Genomic DNA, 10,931 nt, shown 5'->3' on the forward strand with positions numbered 1-10,931 from the left:
AGGCGGGGCTGAGGCGGGTGGGAGGTGGGGTGGAAGAGGGCTAGGAGGCGAGGCCAGGGAGGGTGAGGAGGTGGGGCTTAGGCAAGCAGGAGGTGGAGCCAAGGTGGGCGGGGCCAATGTGGGCAGGGCCAAGGCATATAGGAGGCGGGGCACAACGTGGCAGGAGGCATAGCCAAGGAGGGGAGGTGGCACCAGCTCAGGCGGGGCCACAAAGGCATGAGAGGGGCAGGAGGGTAAATGTGTGGGTAAAACTATGCACATAAAAATGATACACTCAGTAACTACTGGACGGAGATTTACACTTAAACTCTCCCCAAACTTGCCAGTAGCCCTACAGAACAGAATCCTCTTTTATTTTTCGTTTAGACCATTTTAACAGGACATCAAAACACACTCTCCATTCCTCGCTGTCACTGCAAACACAAAGCTGCACTGCAATGCATGTACGTATATTATACCTAGAATGCCTCTACTGGAGAAAAATCAGCTCAAGGCCGTAACAAGTATGGACACATGCAGTTTGTAATAATTCCCCAGAAATTCTGAGCGTACAGGACACTTATGCCCGCTTGCTCCACAAGAACGGCACATCTGCAAATAATTCTAACAGCCAATTGGCCTGTTTTTGTGGTTGAAATAGTCAAGGCTCACAGATTTGTTTATTCTTCCTCTTTCCCAAATAAAAAAGAAATCAGACCATCATCTGCCAAATCACTTTCACTCAAGTATTCTTTTTTTACCAAGTTCTTTCATGTTAAATGAAGGGGTTTACAGGCATTCATTTGGGGGGGAGGGAGAGGAAGTGAATAATCCTGCCAAAAGATATTTTTCTCCATTGAACTCACAGAGATAAGGACTCTCTGGGTTTCTTTTACATTCTGGTTTCTGCTCTGGAGCAGATTTTCTTCTTAAACAGCTTGCCTTCGGCACCAGAGGTCATAAATGGACAGAGAAGACCTTTTCTGATGTGCTGGGAGACCCGCATTCAACTAGAAGTTATAGCTGGTTGTTCAGTCTGCCCAAATATTGTGTATTATTATGACACAACCTCCTTTTGTACAGAATCCCCTTCTGCAGCAATTCCATCCCACCAGATGTAAGAAGACTTCATGTCTCCTATCTCTGGGTTTTTCATAGTTTGTCGGGATTGGGTAGACTGACTAGACTGGTCTTTACTTTTCTACAGGTGAGGTTTCCAAAACAAGAGACCAGTACTCCAAGCGAATTACTGTACGAGCAGAACTGAGAACAGAAGCATGACTTCTTGTCCCTTACAAGGCATACTGTTATTGAAACAGTTACACATAGGCTTTTTCTTTTTTTCCTTCTAACAGCACTGGAACGTTGATTCACCGTAGCCTGTGACTCACTAAAACCCTGAACCTTTACTTCAAGAAGATAAAAAATATCTTCCTATTAAACATCATAAATAGGTAAAAAATGTAGAGATAAAACCAAGCACCACTATTTCATAAGGAAACTTGAGGTTACTCAGAGAATTCCCAAGAGCTGAAGTCCTTCTTTGGAGCTGCTCTATGATCTTTCTAAGTCCTCCTGCCAGCCCAGGACCACTGAAAACAGAACAAAGCACCTTCTGTCTGCCAGTGCTCAACCAAGGGAAGGAATTTAATTTCCCAGTTTCGTCTCTATGCACATCTGGACAGCAGACCAAACAGTCAAGAGCCACCTAATGATGCTGGTAACATCTTTTCACCAGGCATCACCCAAGTTTTCAGCATTCACAAAACAGAAATTGTTTTTGTCCTTCCCCAGCTATGCTATAGATTTGTCAGTGAAAATAGAAGGATAAAAATTTAGTGCTTGCACCTAAACTTTTTTTTTTTTTTTTAATAATGTTTCCATACAATACCTTGTGCAGTGGTGTTCTGTGTCACAGTTAGGGCTTCCATATACCATAGCACTACCAAGGCTTCTAAGCAAAGACCAGGACTCTATATAGAGTGGTTATCTCTTCAAGGGCTGTCCCCTTCACAGACTACTATCTGCAAAATACAGTTAAACAGTTTGTTTGAAGCCTCCCCCCCCTCCACCCAACTTTGCTGCACTGCTACTATATGAGGACTTGTAGCACCACTGTGAGCAGTACTAGCTCTTTGGTTTGGAAGTCTTACGACAAGGCTCTAAAGCGCCATGGCTGGCTTGGAGAAGACAAACAGTAATACCAAAATTTGCATTACTAGATCAATTTACTATAAACTGCTAAGCACTCAAACATTAGAAACACAAATATCATCTATGAATGTGAAGACAATGCAGAGTTTCAAATTAAAATCTGATTTACAAAAAAAAAAAAAAAAATCTTGTTTTTTTCCACTAATTTTCACCTGGTAGCAAAGCTATGGTTATGTATATATGCAGTTCAACATGGAGAAAAGCTTCTATGAATGGCCTCATGTTTTCTCCGCTGCATGCTAAGCACATGCTTAATGCACAGACTACTAGATCTCAGTGCAAGATGAAGAAATTACAAAAAAAAAAAAGCTTAAGTTTTAATTCCCTTCTTTTCAATTTTGTAGGATTAAAAGTCATAGCTTTCAGCTAAAAATCAAGACTCTAACTACAATTTTTCTTCACAGAAACTGCATCGTCCATGTATAGTAAGCACAGGTGTATACAGTTCACCACACAGCAATTCTGCCTGAAACAGAACTAGTTATTAGTTTAATCCATTTTAAAGGTTTAAATCGTCTAGCAGAAGGAATTCAGAGAAATCCATGGTAAATTCTTAAGTGCTATGGATGGAATTCATATCCTGCAACGACAGCAGCACTATTTTCACTTTATAACTGTTCAGGTGGTGCACAAGCAGGTTTGTCCTCTTCTACCCCAGAATGGACTCCATCATTCAGGATAAGCTTTCATTACAGGACAGCTAGAACTTCTGGCAGCACACCACAGGAAATTTTAGCAAATGTGGTACGATCATACATGTTTCATGCCCATAGTAATTTAAGAACTGGGGGGGGCAGGGTGCATCCCCCACTGCAGAAAGACCATAGCTGCAATCATAGCTTTGTTTAACTCACACAGTTAAACAGTTTTATCCTTCAAACTGCACTTAGACAACTAACTAAGGCTCAGATTCTCACTTTTCAGAAACCACATGGGAATTCAGCAGTCAATTTTCCATTATGCTTCCAAATACAGAGAAATAGCCAAGTCTGCTCACATATCCTCACTGCTGCCAGAAGGCAGACTCTTGTTTAAAGACAGCCCTTCCGATCCAAGTTTCTTCCACTGGACTTCTTTCAGGTGTTGAAAAGACCTTATATAAGACTAAATGTTCCAAGAGGCACTGAAGGATTTTGACTCTCTCAGATACACCCAGGTGGTGCACACAAATGTGCAGATGAAGGGAGAATAAAACCACTTTTTGTCCTACCTAGCTTCATTGGAGATAAATGGGCATACCAGATTGCAGTGTGCAGTGAAGGTTATTTAGTGTTGCTTTGTGCCTTTCTCAGGTACTGGAAACAGCTTGGCCAGTACTCCTTAAAACAAGAATCTAGAAGTGTAAAGTTTGCACAGTCCCTCACACCTCACAGAACGTTATTGGCCCTTCTGGCTGTTGCCAACTGACAGCAGGGATGAACCATGAAAAGCAGAGTCAGAAAATAGAAGTTATAAACTTCTAGATGTAAGTCATGCTCTTTACATTATGCTCCACAGATACACGTTCCAGCATTAGTCTCCAGGCACCCGGAACTAGAAAACAAAACAGCTTTCTAATCCTTGTGAGTTCAGGGAGGAATCAGGAAGGAGGAAGAAAAACACACACACAAATGGGGGGAAAAAAAAACAAAACCGAAAATCCAAACAAACCCAAAAAACAACCAAGAGCCTTAGTCTCAGATTCCTAAAGGAAAGCAAGGAACACAAACTGTGTAACTTGACATGATTGTTTACACACTCAAGACTAGACTTACTGTTATATGGTCACTTAAGCTTTATGCACGTAGGTACTTCCTAGTAAGAACCTCCAAGTTGTTTTTGTTTCTAGTCAAAAGGTGGCAGCATACAGACACTAGTATCTAAAGATATTAGCACCACCTCTGAGAAACTAACAGGTCGCTTACGCGAGTATGACACAAGCGGCTCTCTACAGTTGGGAAATTATCAGAAATCTCCAAAGCCTGCACAAAAGAACATTGAGCATAATTCTTTCATCTACTACCACTTGTCTATACCTGCCGTCAAAAGCAATCATAAGCTACCACCAGTCTAGAGGAAAACGGCAAAATCCCTATCATTTCTTGTCCTGACAGCCACTGCAGTCAGGTAGCCAGCCTTTCAGGTCCATGGACAGATGGCATGCATTAGAGTGATTTTCCTTCGCCTCTCTTAGAATCACAATAGTCCCTACTAGAAAAGGCATAAAAAGCAGCCCTAAAAAACACTCTGGAAGACTTTTCTGTACAGAATTCCCACTTCAGAGAAGTAACCACATTCCCTGCTTCTGAGCACGTGTCTCCTTCAGACAGAAGAGCTTATAAAACCCAACTTGCGAGAATACTGTGTGGTTTGATATTCCTAATGGAACCTAGATGCGTTTTCATCCTGTCAGATTCTGCTTAAGCAAAACATCCTCTAGTCGATCGAGAAACATATCGAGAAACATAATAGCAAAATGGCAAAACATGTAGCTAATGGAACCTAGATGCGTTTTCATCCTGTCAGATTCTGCTTAAGCAAAACATCCTCTAGTAGATTGAGAAACATAATAGCAAAATGGCAAAACATGTAGCTAGGTAATCGGAGGAGGCGTTCAGTTTTGAATATCTCTTCTAGCTTACTTCACTCATTCTATGTAGATCCAGTTTTGTTCTCTTCTGGAGCTGATTTCTATTTAAAAAAAGCCCACAGCCAAACAGATTTTAAAATTATTTTCTATATATATTTTATAAACCAATCCACCTTCTTTGATGATTAAGGGCAAAATCTTAGCTGTGCTGACAAACTTCCATTATCATAGCTTGATCATCGAAACGACTTTGATGCAAAACAGACACCTGAGCAATGGGGAAATTAATGGTTATTACGACTCCCAGTATCACCTCTATCGCATCACACGAATCAAATGGATTCCAAATCCATTGCACCAACAGTTGGTGAATTATGAGCCCCAGCAGCACAGGCAATGCAGGATCCTCATGGAAAAAGTCTGGATCTTGAGGCCAAGGAACTGCAGGAGACTGTTCAATGACGCCTTTGGTGACAGCAACTTAAGCTGGCAACACCTGTATTGTGAAAGAGGAAGGAAGTCCTGTGCTAAGAAAGTGCAAGTCTGATGACAGGGAACAATTCTGGGGCAGATCCTCCTCAGGAGACAAAGGCTTTGTCCCGGAGGACTCCACCTGAGGGCAGGAATGATGTCACAAGGGAGACAGAGGTAGGCTGTAGTGACATGCAATGTGATTATCAGCAATACGACTACCTAAGACTATGACTTGTCAGCCCAGTGCAGAACTGAGGAGGAGTTCGGGCAGATTTTTTGGAAATGTTAGGGAAGCTATATTAGTCTTTTTTGTGTGGACACAAATGTGTGGAAAAAAATAAAAAGGGAGAGTTTCTTGAAAGAAAGCTTAGTCCATATAAGATAAAAATTTAAAAAATCCACAAATGCTGTCAGGGAGGCCCTAGTATTCAATTTCATATTTTGACTAAGGCTTCTCTGACTGTTTGTTTGTTTGTTTGGTGTTTGTTTGGGTTTTGGTGTGGGGTTTTTTTTTTGTTTTTTTTTTTTCCTGTTCTTACTACCAAACAGAGGACCAGAAATGCAGAGAGACCATGCATGGCTAGAAAAAATGGTGCAAGGAAGGAGGATTCAGAATCACTAGGAATTATAGGAATCTTTAAAAATAGAAGGACCCTGTACAGGAGGCACGCCCTTAATCATAAGCCACATGCAATCAGGATGCTGACATTTACAATTTAAAAAAAAAAAAAAAAAAAAAGGCACAGGAGAGTTTAACCTAAGAATCACAGAAAAGCTAACAACTGTTAAAAAGCACATGGTTTGGGGTGATATAGACAAACCTTTGTGTTTTCCTAAGTAAAACATAGAACAGCATTAATCAAAACACAAGAACAGTTCAACATCCTTGCAACAAAAATCCAGGTTATCTACTGCAATGGGGTATTGTTTCAAAAGGGAGTTAACAAACATCTTTATTTTTACATAAAGAGAAAGTAGTGGTATAGCTAGAAAAGTAAAAATATAGTGACAGCAAAACTAGTTAAAGACATCGTATCAGCAAACATGCTTTATTGCCTGTTAGGAAAGGTGAAGAACCAATCCAAAATAATTATTCTGACAAGGGGGAAGGACAATCTCCCTCAAAAAGGGGAAGGTATGCTGAAATACAGAAAATAGACATGGTCACAAACTGTCATATTAAAACACAGTATGGCAGGCCAGAAATAAGACTTGAGGAAAACAACTTGCAGACAGGAGGAGAACCAATGACTCCTTTCTCAAGCTGTACTGGGTACTGTGAGACTATCAGGGAGTTCATACGGCCAACTGATAGTCAAAACATAACGAGGGCACCAAAAGTGATTTTTGCACCCATTTTGTTTCTGACAAACTTGGAAAAGTTCCTGTGTCAAAAATTTCCTTTACAGGAGAATATTTTAAACTGCAGTGTATGTAGGATAGATTAAAGAAGGGATTATACCATCAAAATGAATAACAAGTCATTAGATCATATGGTATCCCTTCAAATGCTTGACTTGAGGATGAAATAACAAGCATGATAGCTGTGGTGTTATACATCGGTACCAGGGCACTGGATGGTACCATACATAACATGAATTTTCACCAAGGTTTCAGAAAGCTTCAGGCTTATAAATCCTATGTGCATTCCAGGCATGCTAGTAGACACACACTAGTAGAAGCTCACTAGAAGAATTAGTGGCTACACCAATAAGTAGTAAACGTAGTTAAAACATCAGCACCATTTTTGTAAAGGAAATTCATGCCTAACAAATCCTTTAGAATTATTTGGAATAATCAATGAGCACGCAGACATGAGAAATTTACCTGATGTACTGTATTTGGATTTCCAGAAACTGTTCAGTAGAGACTCTTGCCAAAGGCTCTTAATCTATGTTGCGTGAGACAACAGGAACAGTTCTTCCCCAGAGAAGCAACTCATTACAAGGCTGAAAGAAGGGGAATAAACGGTCAGTTCATAGTTAGGCAAAAATTGCCGGCAGACTCATGCAGAGATATCTGCTTAGCCCTAGGAAATAATTTTGAAAAAGTCAGGTGAATAGTGAGGCGACAGAGATTTCTAACAATGTCCTTTCCTCTGTGTAGTTAAAAAAATGCCCCTATAGAGCTGCTGCAGGGGCTAACAATATTGTGGGAACAGACAGTAAAGCTGCAGATGAATTTCAGTGTGGATAATGAAAAAAACCAAAAAAAAAAAAACCAACCCAAAACCAAAAAACAAAACACACCAAACAGGCACAGGAGATAGGGTTTCAAAGTTTGAACATTATGCATTGTATGATGGTTTCTGAGAGCACTGTTATGACCCAAAAAAGATTTTGATAATTAATAGGTTTAAAAGCTCATTGCTCAAAAGATAAATAGAAGGTTTGGCAATACTTGGAAAAGAAGAGAAAACATAGGAGGGGGAAACGAATAATTATATCACAATTAATCCACATCGTTTCTCCATCTTGAATATGGTGCAGGCCTCTACCTCTCAGAAATGAGACAGCAGTATGACAAAAGGTACATAAAAGGATGATATGAGATACAGATCACCTGCTGTACAAAACAGACTTTGCTTCTTCAACCAGAAAGAGAGCAAACTGGGAAAGCGCGACAGAGCTCTGTAGCTATCATGGAAGTGACATTATTCACCATCTTCTATAATAGAAGTCCGAAAAGGCATTAAATGAAGTTATGGAGTAGCAAGTTTAAGTAAACACACCTCTCTCTCTTCATGCAGCACCTGGATATACTAAAATTCACTTTTCCATCTGATACTGTGAATGCTAAAATTTTGTACAGCTTAATAAATCACTTGGACAAAGTTAGATGACACCTGCAAAGACACAGGCTCTAGCTCATCAAATTTAACGGCCACGGGTCACATCACCAGAAGAATATTCCAAGGCTCCCTCAGACAATGGACCAGAGACTGAACTTCTTTTGATTGAGTATGACAGTTCTTTTAGCAAACCGCATCAATCTTTCCTTGCTTATTAACTACTGTATTTTAACGTAGGCGTGCTTTTTAAAAAAGATCATTATGTGTTCACTTTATGACCCCAGAGACCTCTTGCATATTACAACTACAATCACAACACTTCAGGTGGCCTGGTTTTGTCCACAAAAGGCCCTCCTCCTTGAGAAAAAACACGAGGTGTGTGGACAGCTTCTGGCATCAAATTCAATGCCTCGCTGCTGCTCTCCAGCTCACTTGAATGCATCCGGAGTTTCTTATAATTCTCAAGCTTATTTACACAAGCAGAAGTTAAGAATCATGGCCGAGACCTTTAATCACAAGTATCTTCAGGTCAAAATGCTGCTGCTCTATGCTTCCTGCAACTTTCTGTCAGATTTCCAACTATATGTAAAGATATTTCCAAGTCCAGTTCTCCAGCTAATTAGGAAGAAACCTTTTAGACAGTATTCTAAGAACCACTGTTGACATTTTGTTCTAGGAAATTTGTAGTAAGATTTACTCATGGCGTCTGTCCCTTCATTTCCTTATCCTCTAGTGCTCTTTCAGGTATTCCAAAGAAAAACATAGTCAAAACTATTGAAAGTGGTAAAACTAAACTCATTCATTCCAAAGCGTTTGTTTTCTAGGACTTAATCACACTTCTTTGACTGATGTTTAGGTTCTACTAAGGTGTTTTTACAGTATTTTGAGGATTCTCTAAGGCTGCCATGACTAGAATTGCCATATATGCAGACAAACCTGGAAGCACAGTTCCAGGTCACGTTCTCAGCCCACAGAACTCCACAGGTCATCATGCACCAAGCAGCTCAGTGACTTAGTACGCAGCTGGGCACATTCAGGCAGATAACTTGAGGGCTATGTACAGCTGTGCAGCCACAGCATTGTAGCAATTGGGACAAACACATTTCAGATGTTCAAGATGTAACGTATTTTCAGGAGCTTCTAAAGCCATCATCAACTAAACTTGTCAGATTGAAGAACAGCCACCGCCAGATAGCAAGTAATGCTTAGTCAGCTTAAAAGTTTTAACTGCATCTTCACAAAAGTCTGAAGGCGTTCACCACCATTTAAAGATCAACAGTTTTATTGTTACAGGGGAAGCCCACTGTCATACTGGTCAGGGTAACAGAAGTCAGGTCAACCTTACAGGGGACGCTGGATACCAGAGCTGCTAGCTAGTGACATTTTTACTGGTAGTGTCATTGCGTACCATCATTTGTGTTTGGGATACAAAAAAGTGGTATGAAAAGCTCACAAACAATAAGATAAGCCTATATGCTTATTAAAAAAAAATAAAAATCAAGAAGCATGCTTTAATAATGCTTTTTGTAGATAAGGAAGTGAAATGTGCATGTTGAAAATACTGGATGGTTAATCCATCATTTTCATTATGGCAGGGCCAAAGAATGATTAGAAATAGTGTCTAGTACTTTGCAGGCTTCAATGTATAAGCATCAGCCTCTGTTATTTAAGAGGAGAGAGTTTCATTAATCAAGTCAAGACCGTAAATCATTGAAGTCTATCAGTCAAGACTGAATTTTTAAAAACAAAGTCGCTTTGATTATAGCAGAACAACTAAACTATTTTAAGAGTTCTTGTTCTTTAGCTATAGCTCATATTCATCCTAGATTCTCAATGCACTTTAAAACCTTCCTTCTAGGTCTAACTAGTACTTATTAGGGCTACAGTCAAACAGTGTACACACGTAAAAACATGGAATGCTTACCTTAAGAATCACACAGTCAAGCCCTCTTCATAAATACATTATCATAACTCTTGAGAACTCTATAGAGTCTACTGGGCCACAAATAGAACAATTTTGAAAGGAACGGCCACTTATGCCAAAACAGTCAACAAATACCCAAGTCCTAGTTAGCAGTTTGCTATAGAAGGGGCCAAAGACATTCTTCATGAGCCAGCCTTCAACCCTTCCCCCCAGCTTTAGCCAAACTCAACATTGGTGAGGGTGTGCTTGGGGGCAGCTCTTCTAAGGGCACCTACCACAGGTCAGATCACCCTCAGTCCCCAGCTACCAGTTTAAAGTCTACAACATTATTTTTCTTGGGATTAGACATGGTCTTGCTCACATGCACAAAATCAGTCCCCGTGGTCCAGAGAGGCAGCAGGGAAAGCCCCAGAGGAAGGAAAGGTCCATGATCACATACCTCTTTGCTCCAAAGTCTCTGCCTACAGCTCTCTATTCTGCTTCTTAAGTCTCAACTCTTCAGTCAGCCAGGGCCCATGACCTACTTGGTAAGAGCAGTTCACAGCTGTAGCAAAAATAGCTTTAATGGCCACATTTCACCAGTTTTATATGCATTCTACAGTAGCATTTCCAGAACACAAAAGGACAAACAGGCCACAGAGCATATCACGGGGGATACTGGGCTCTTTCAGTATGCCCAAGCTAGTCTTTGTCTCCTTTATCTTCCTTTCTAAAGGGAAAGAAAAACGAAGACTAATTCCAGCGTAATGAAAGCACCAAACAGCCACCCAGGCGCACTTCCCCAGGTGAGCAGCAGCTTAGGCAAAGCCTCTGCAGAGGAAAGGCCTGGGCGGACAAGGGCGCCGCCCTCCCCAGTACTCCCCCGGTTACACTGCACCCGGCCTGGCCCGCAGGCGCACGGGCAGCGCGGCTCAGCCCCTGTCAACGAAACCGCGGCGGCGGCGAGGGAAGGCCGGAGGCCGGCCTGCGCTCCGCCGGCC

This window comes from Charadrius vociferus, unplaced genomic scaffold, assembly GCF_000708025.1.
Source record: "Charadrius vociferus isolate BGI_N301 unplaced genomic scaffold, ASM70802v2 scaffold53, whole genome shotgun sequence".
Lineage (NCBI taxonomy): Eukaryota > Metazoa > Chordata > Aves > Charadriiformes > Charadriidae > Charadrius > Charadrius vociferus.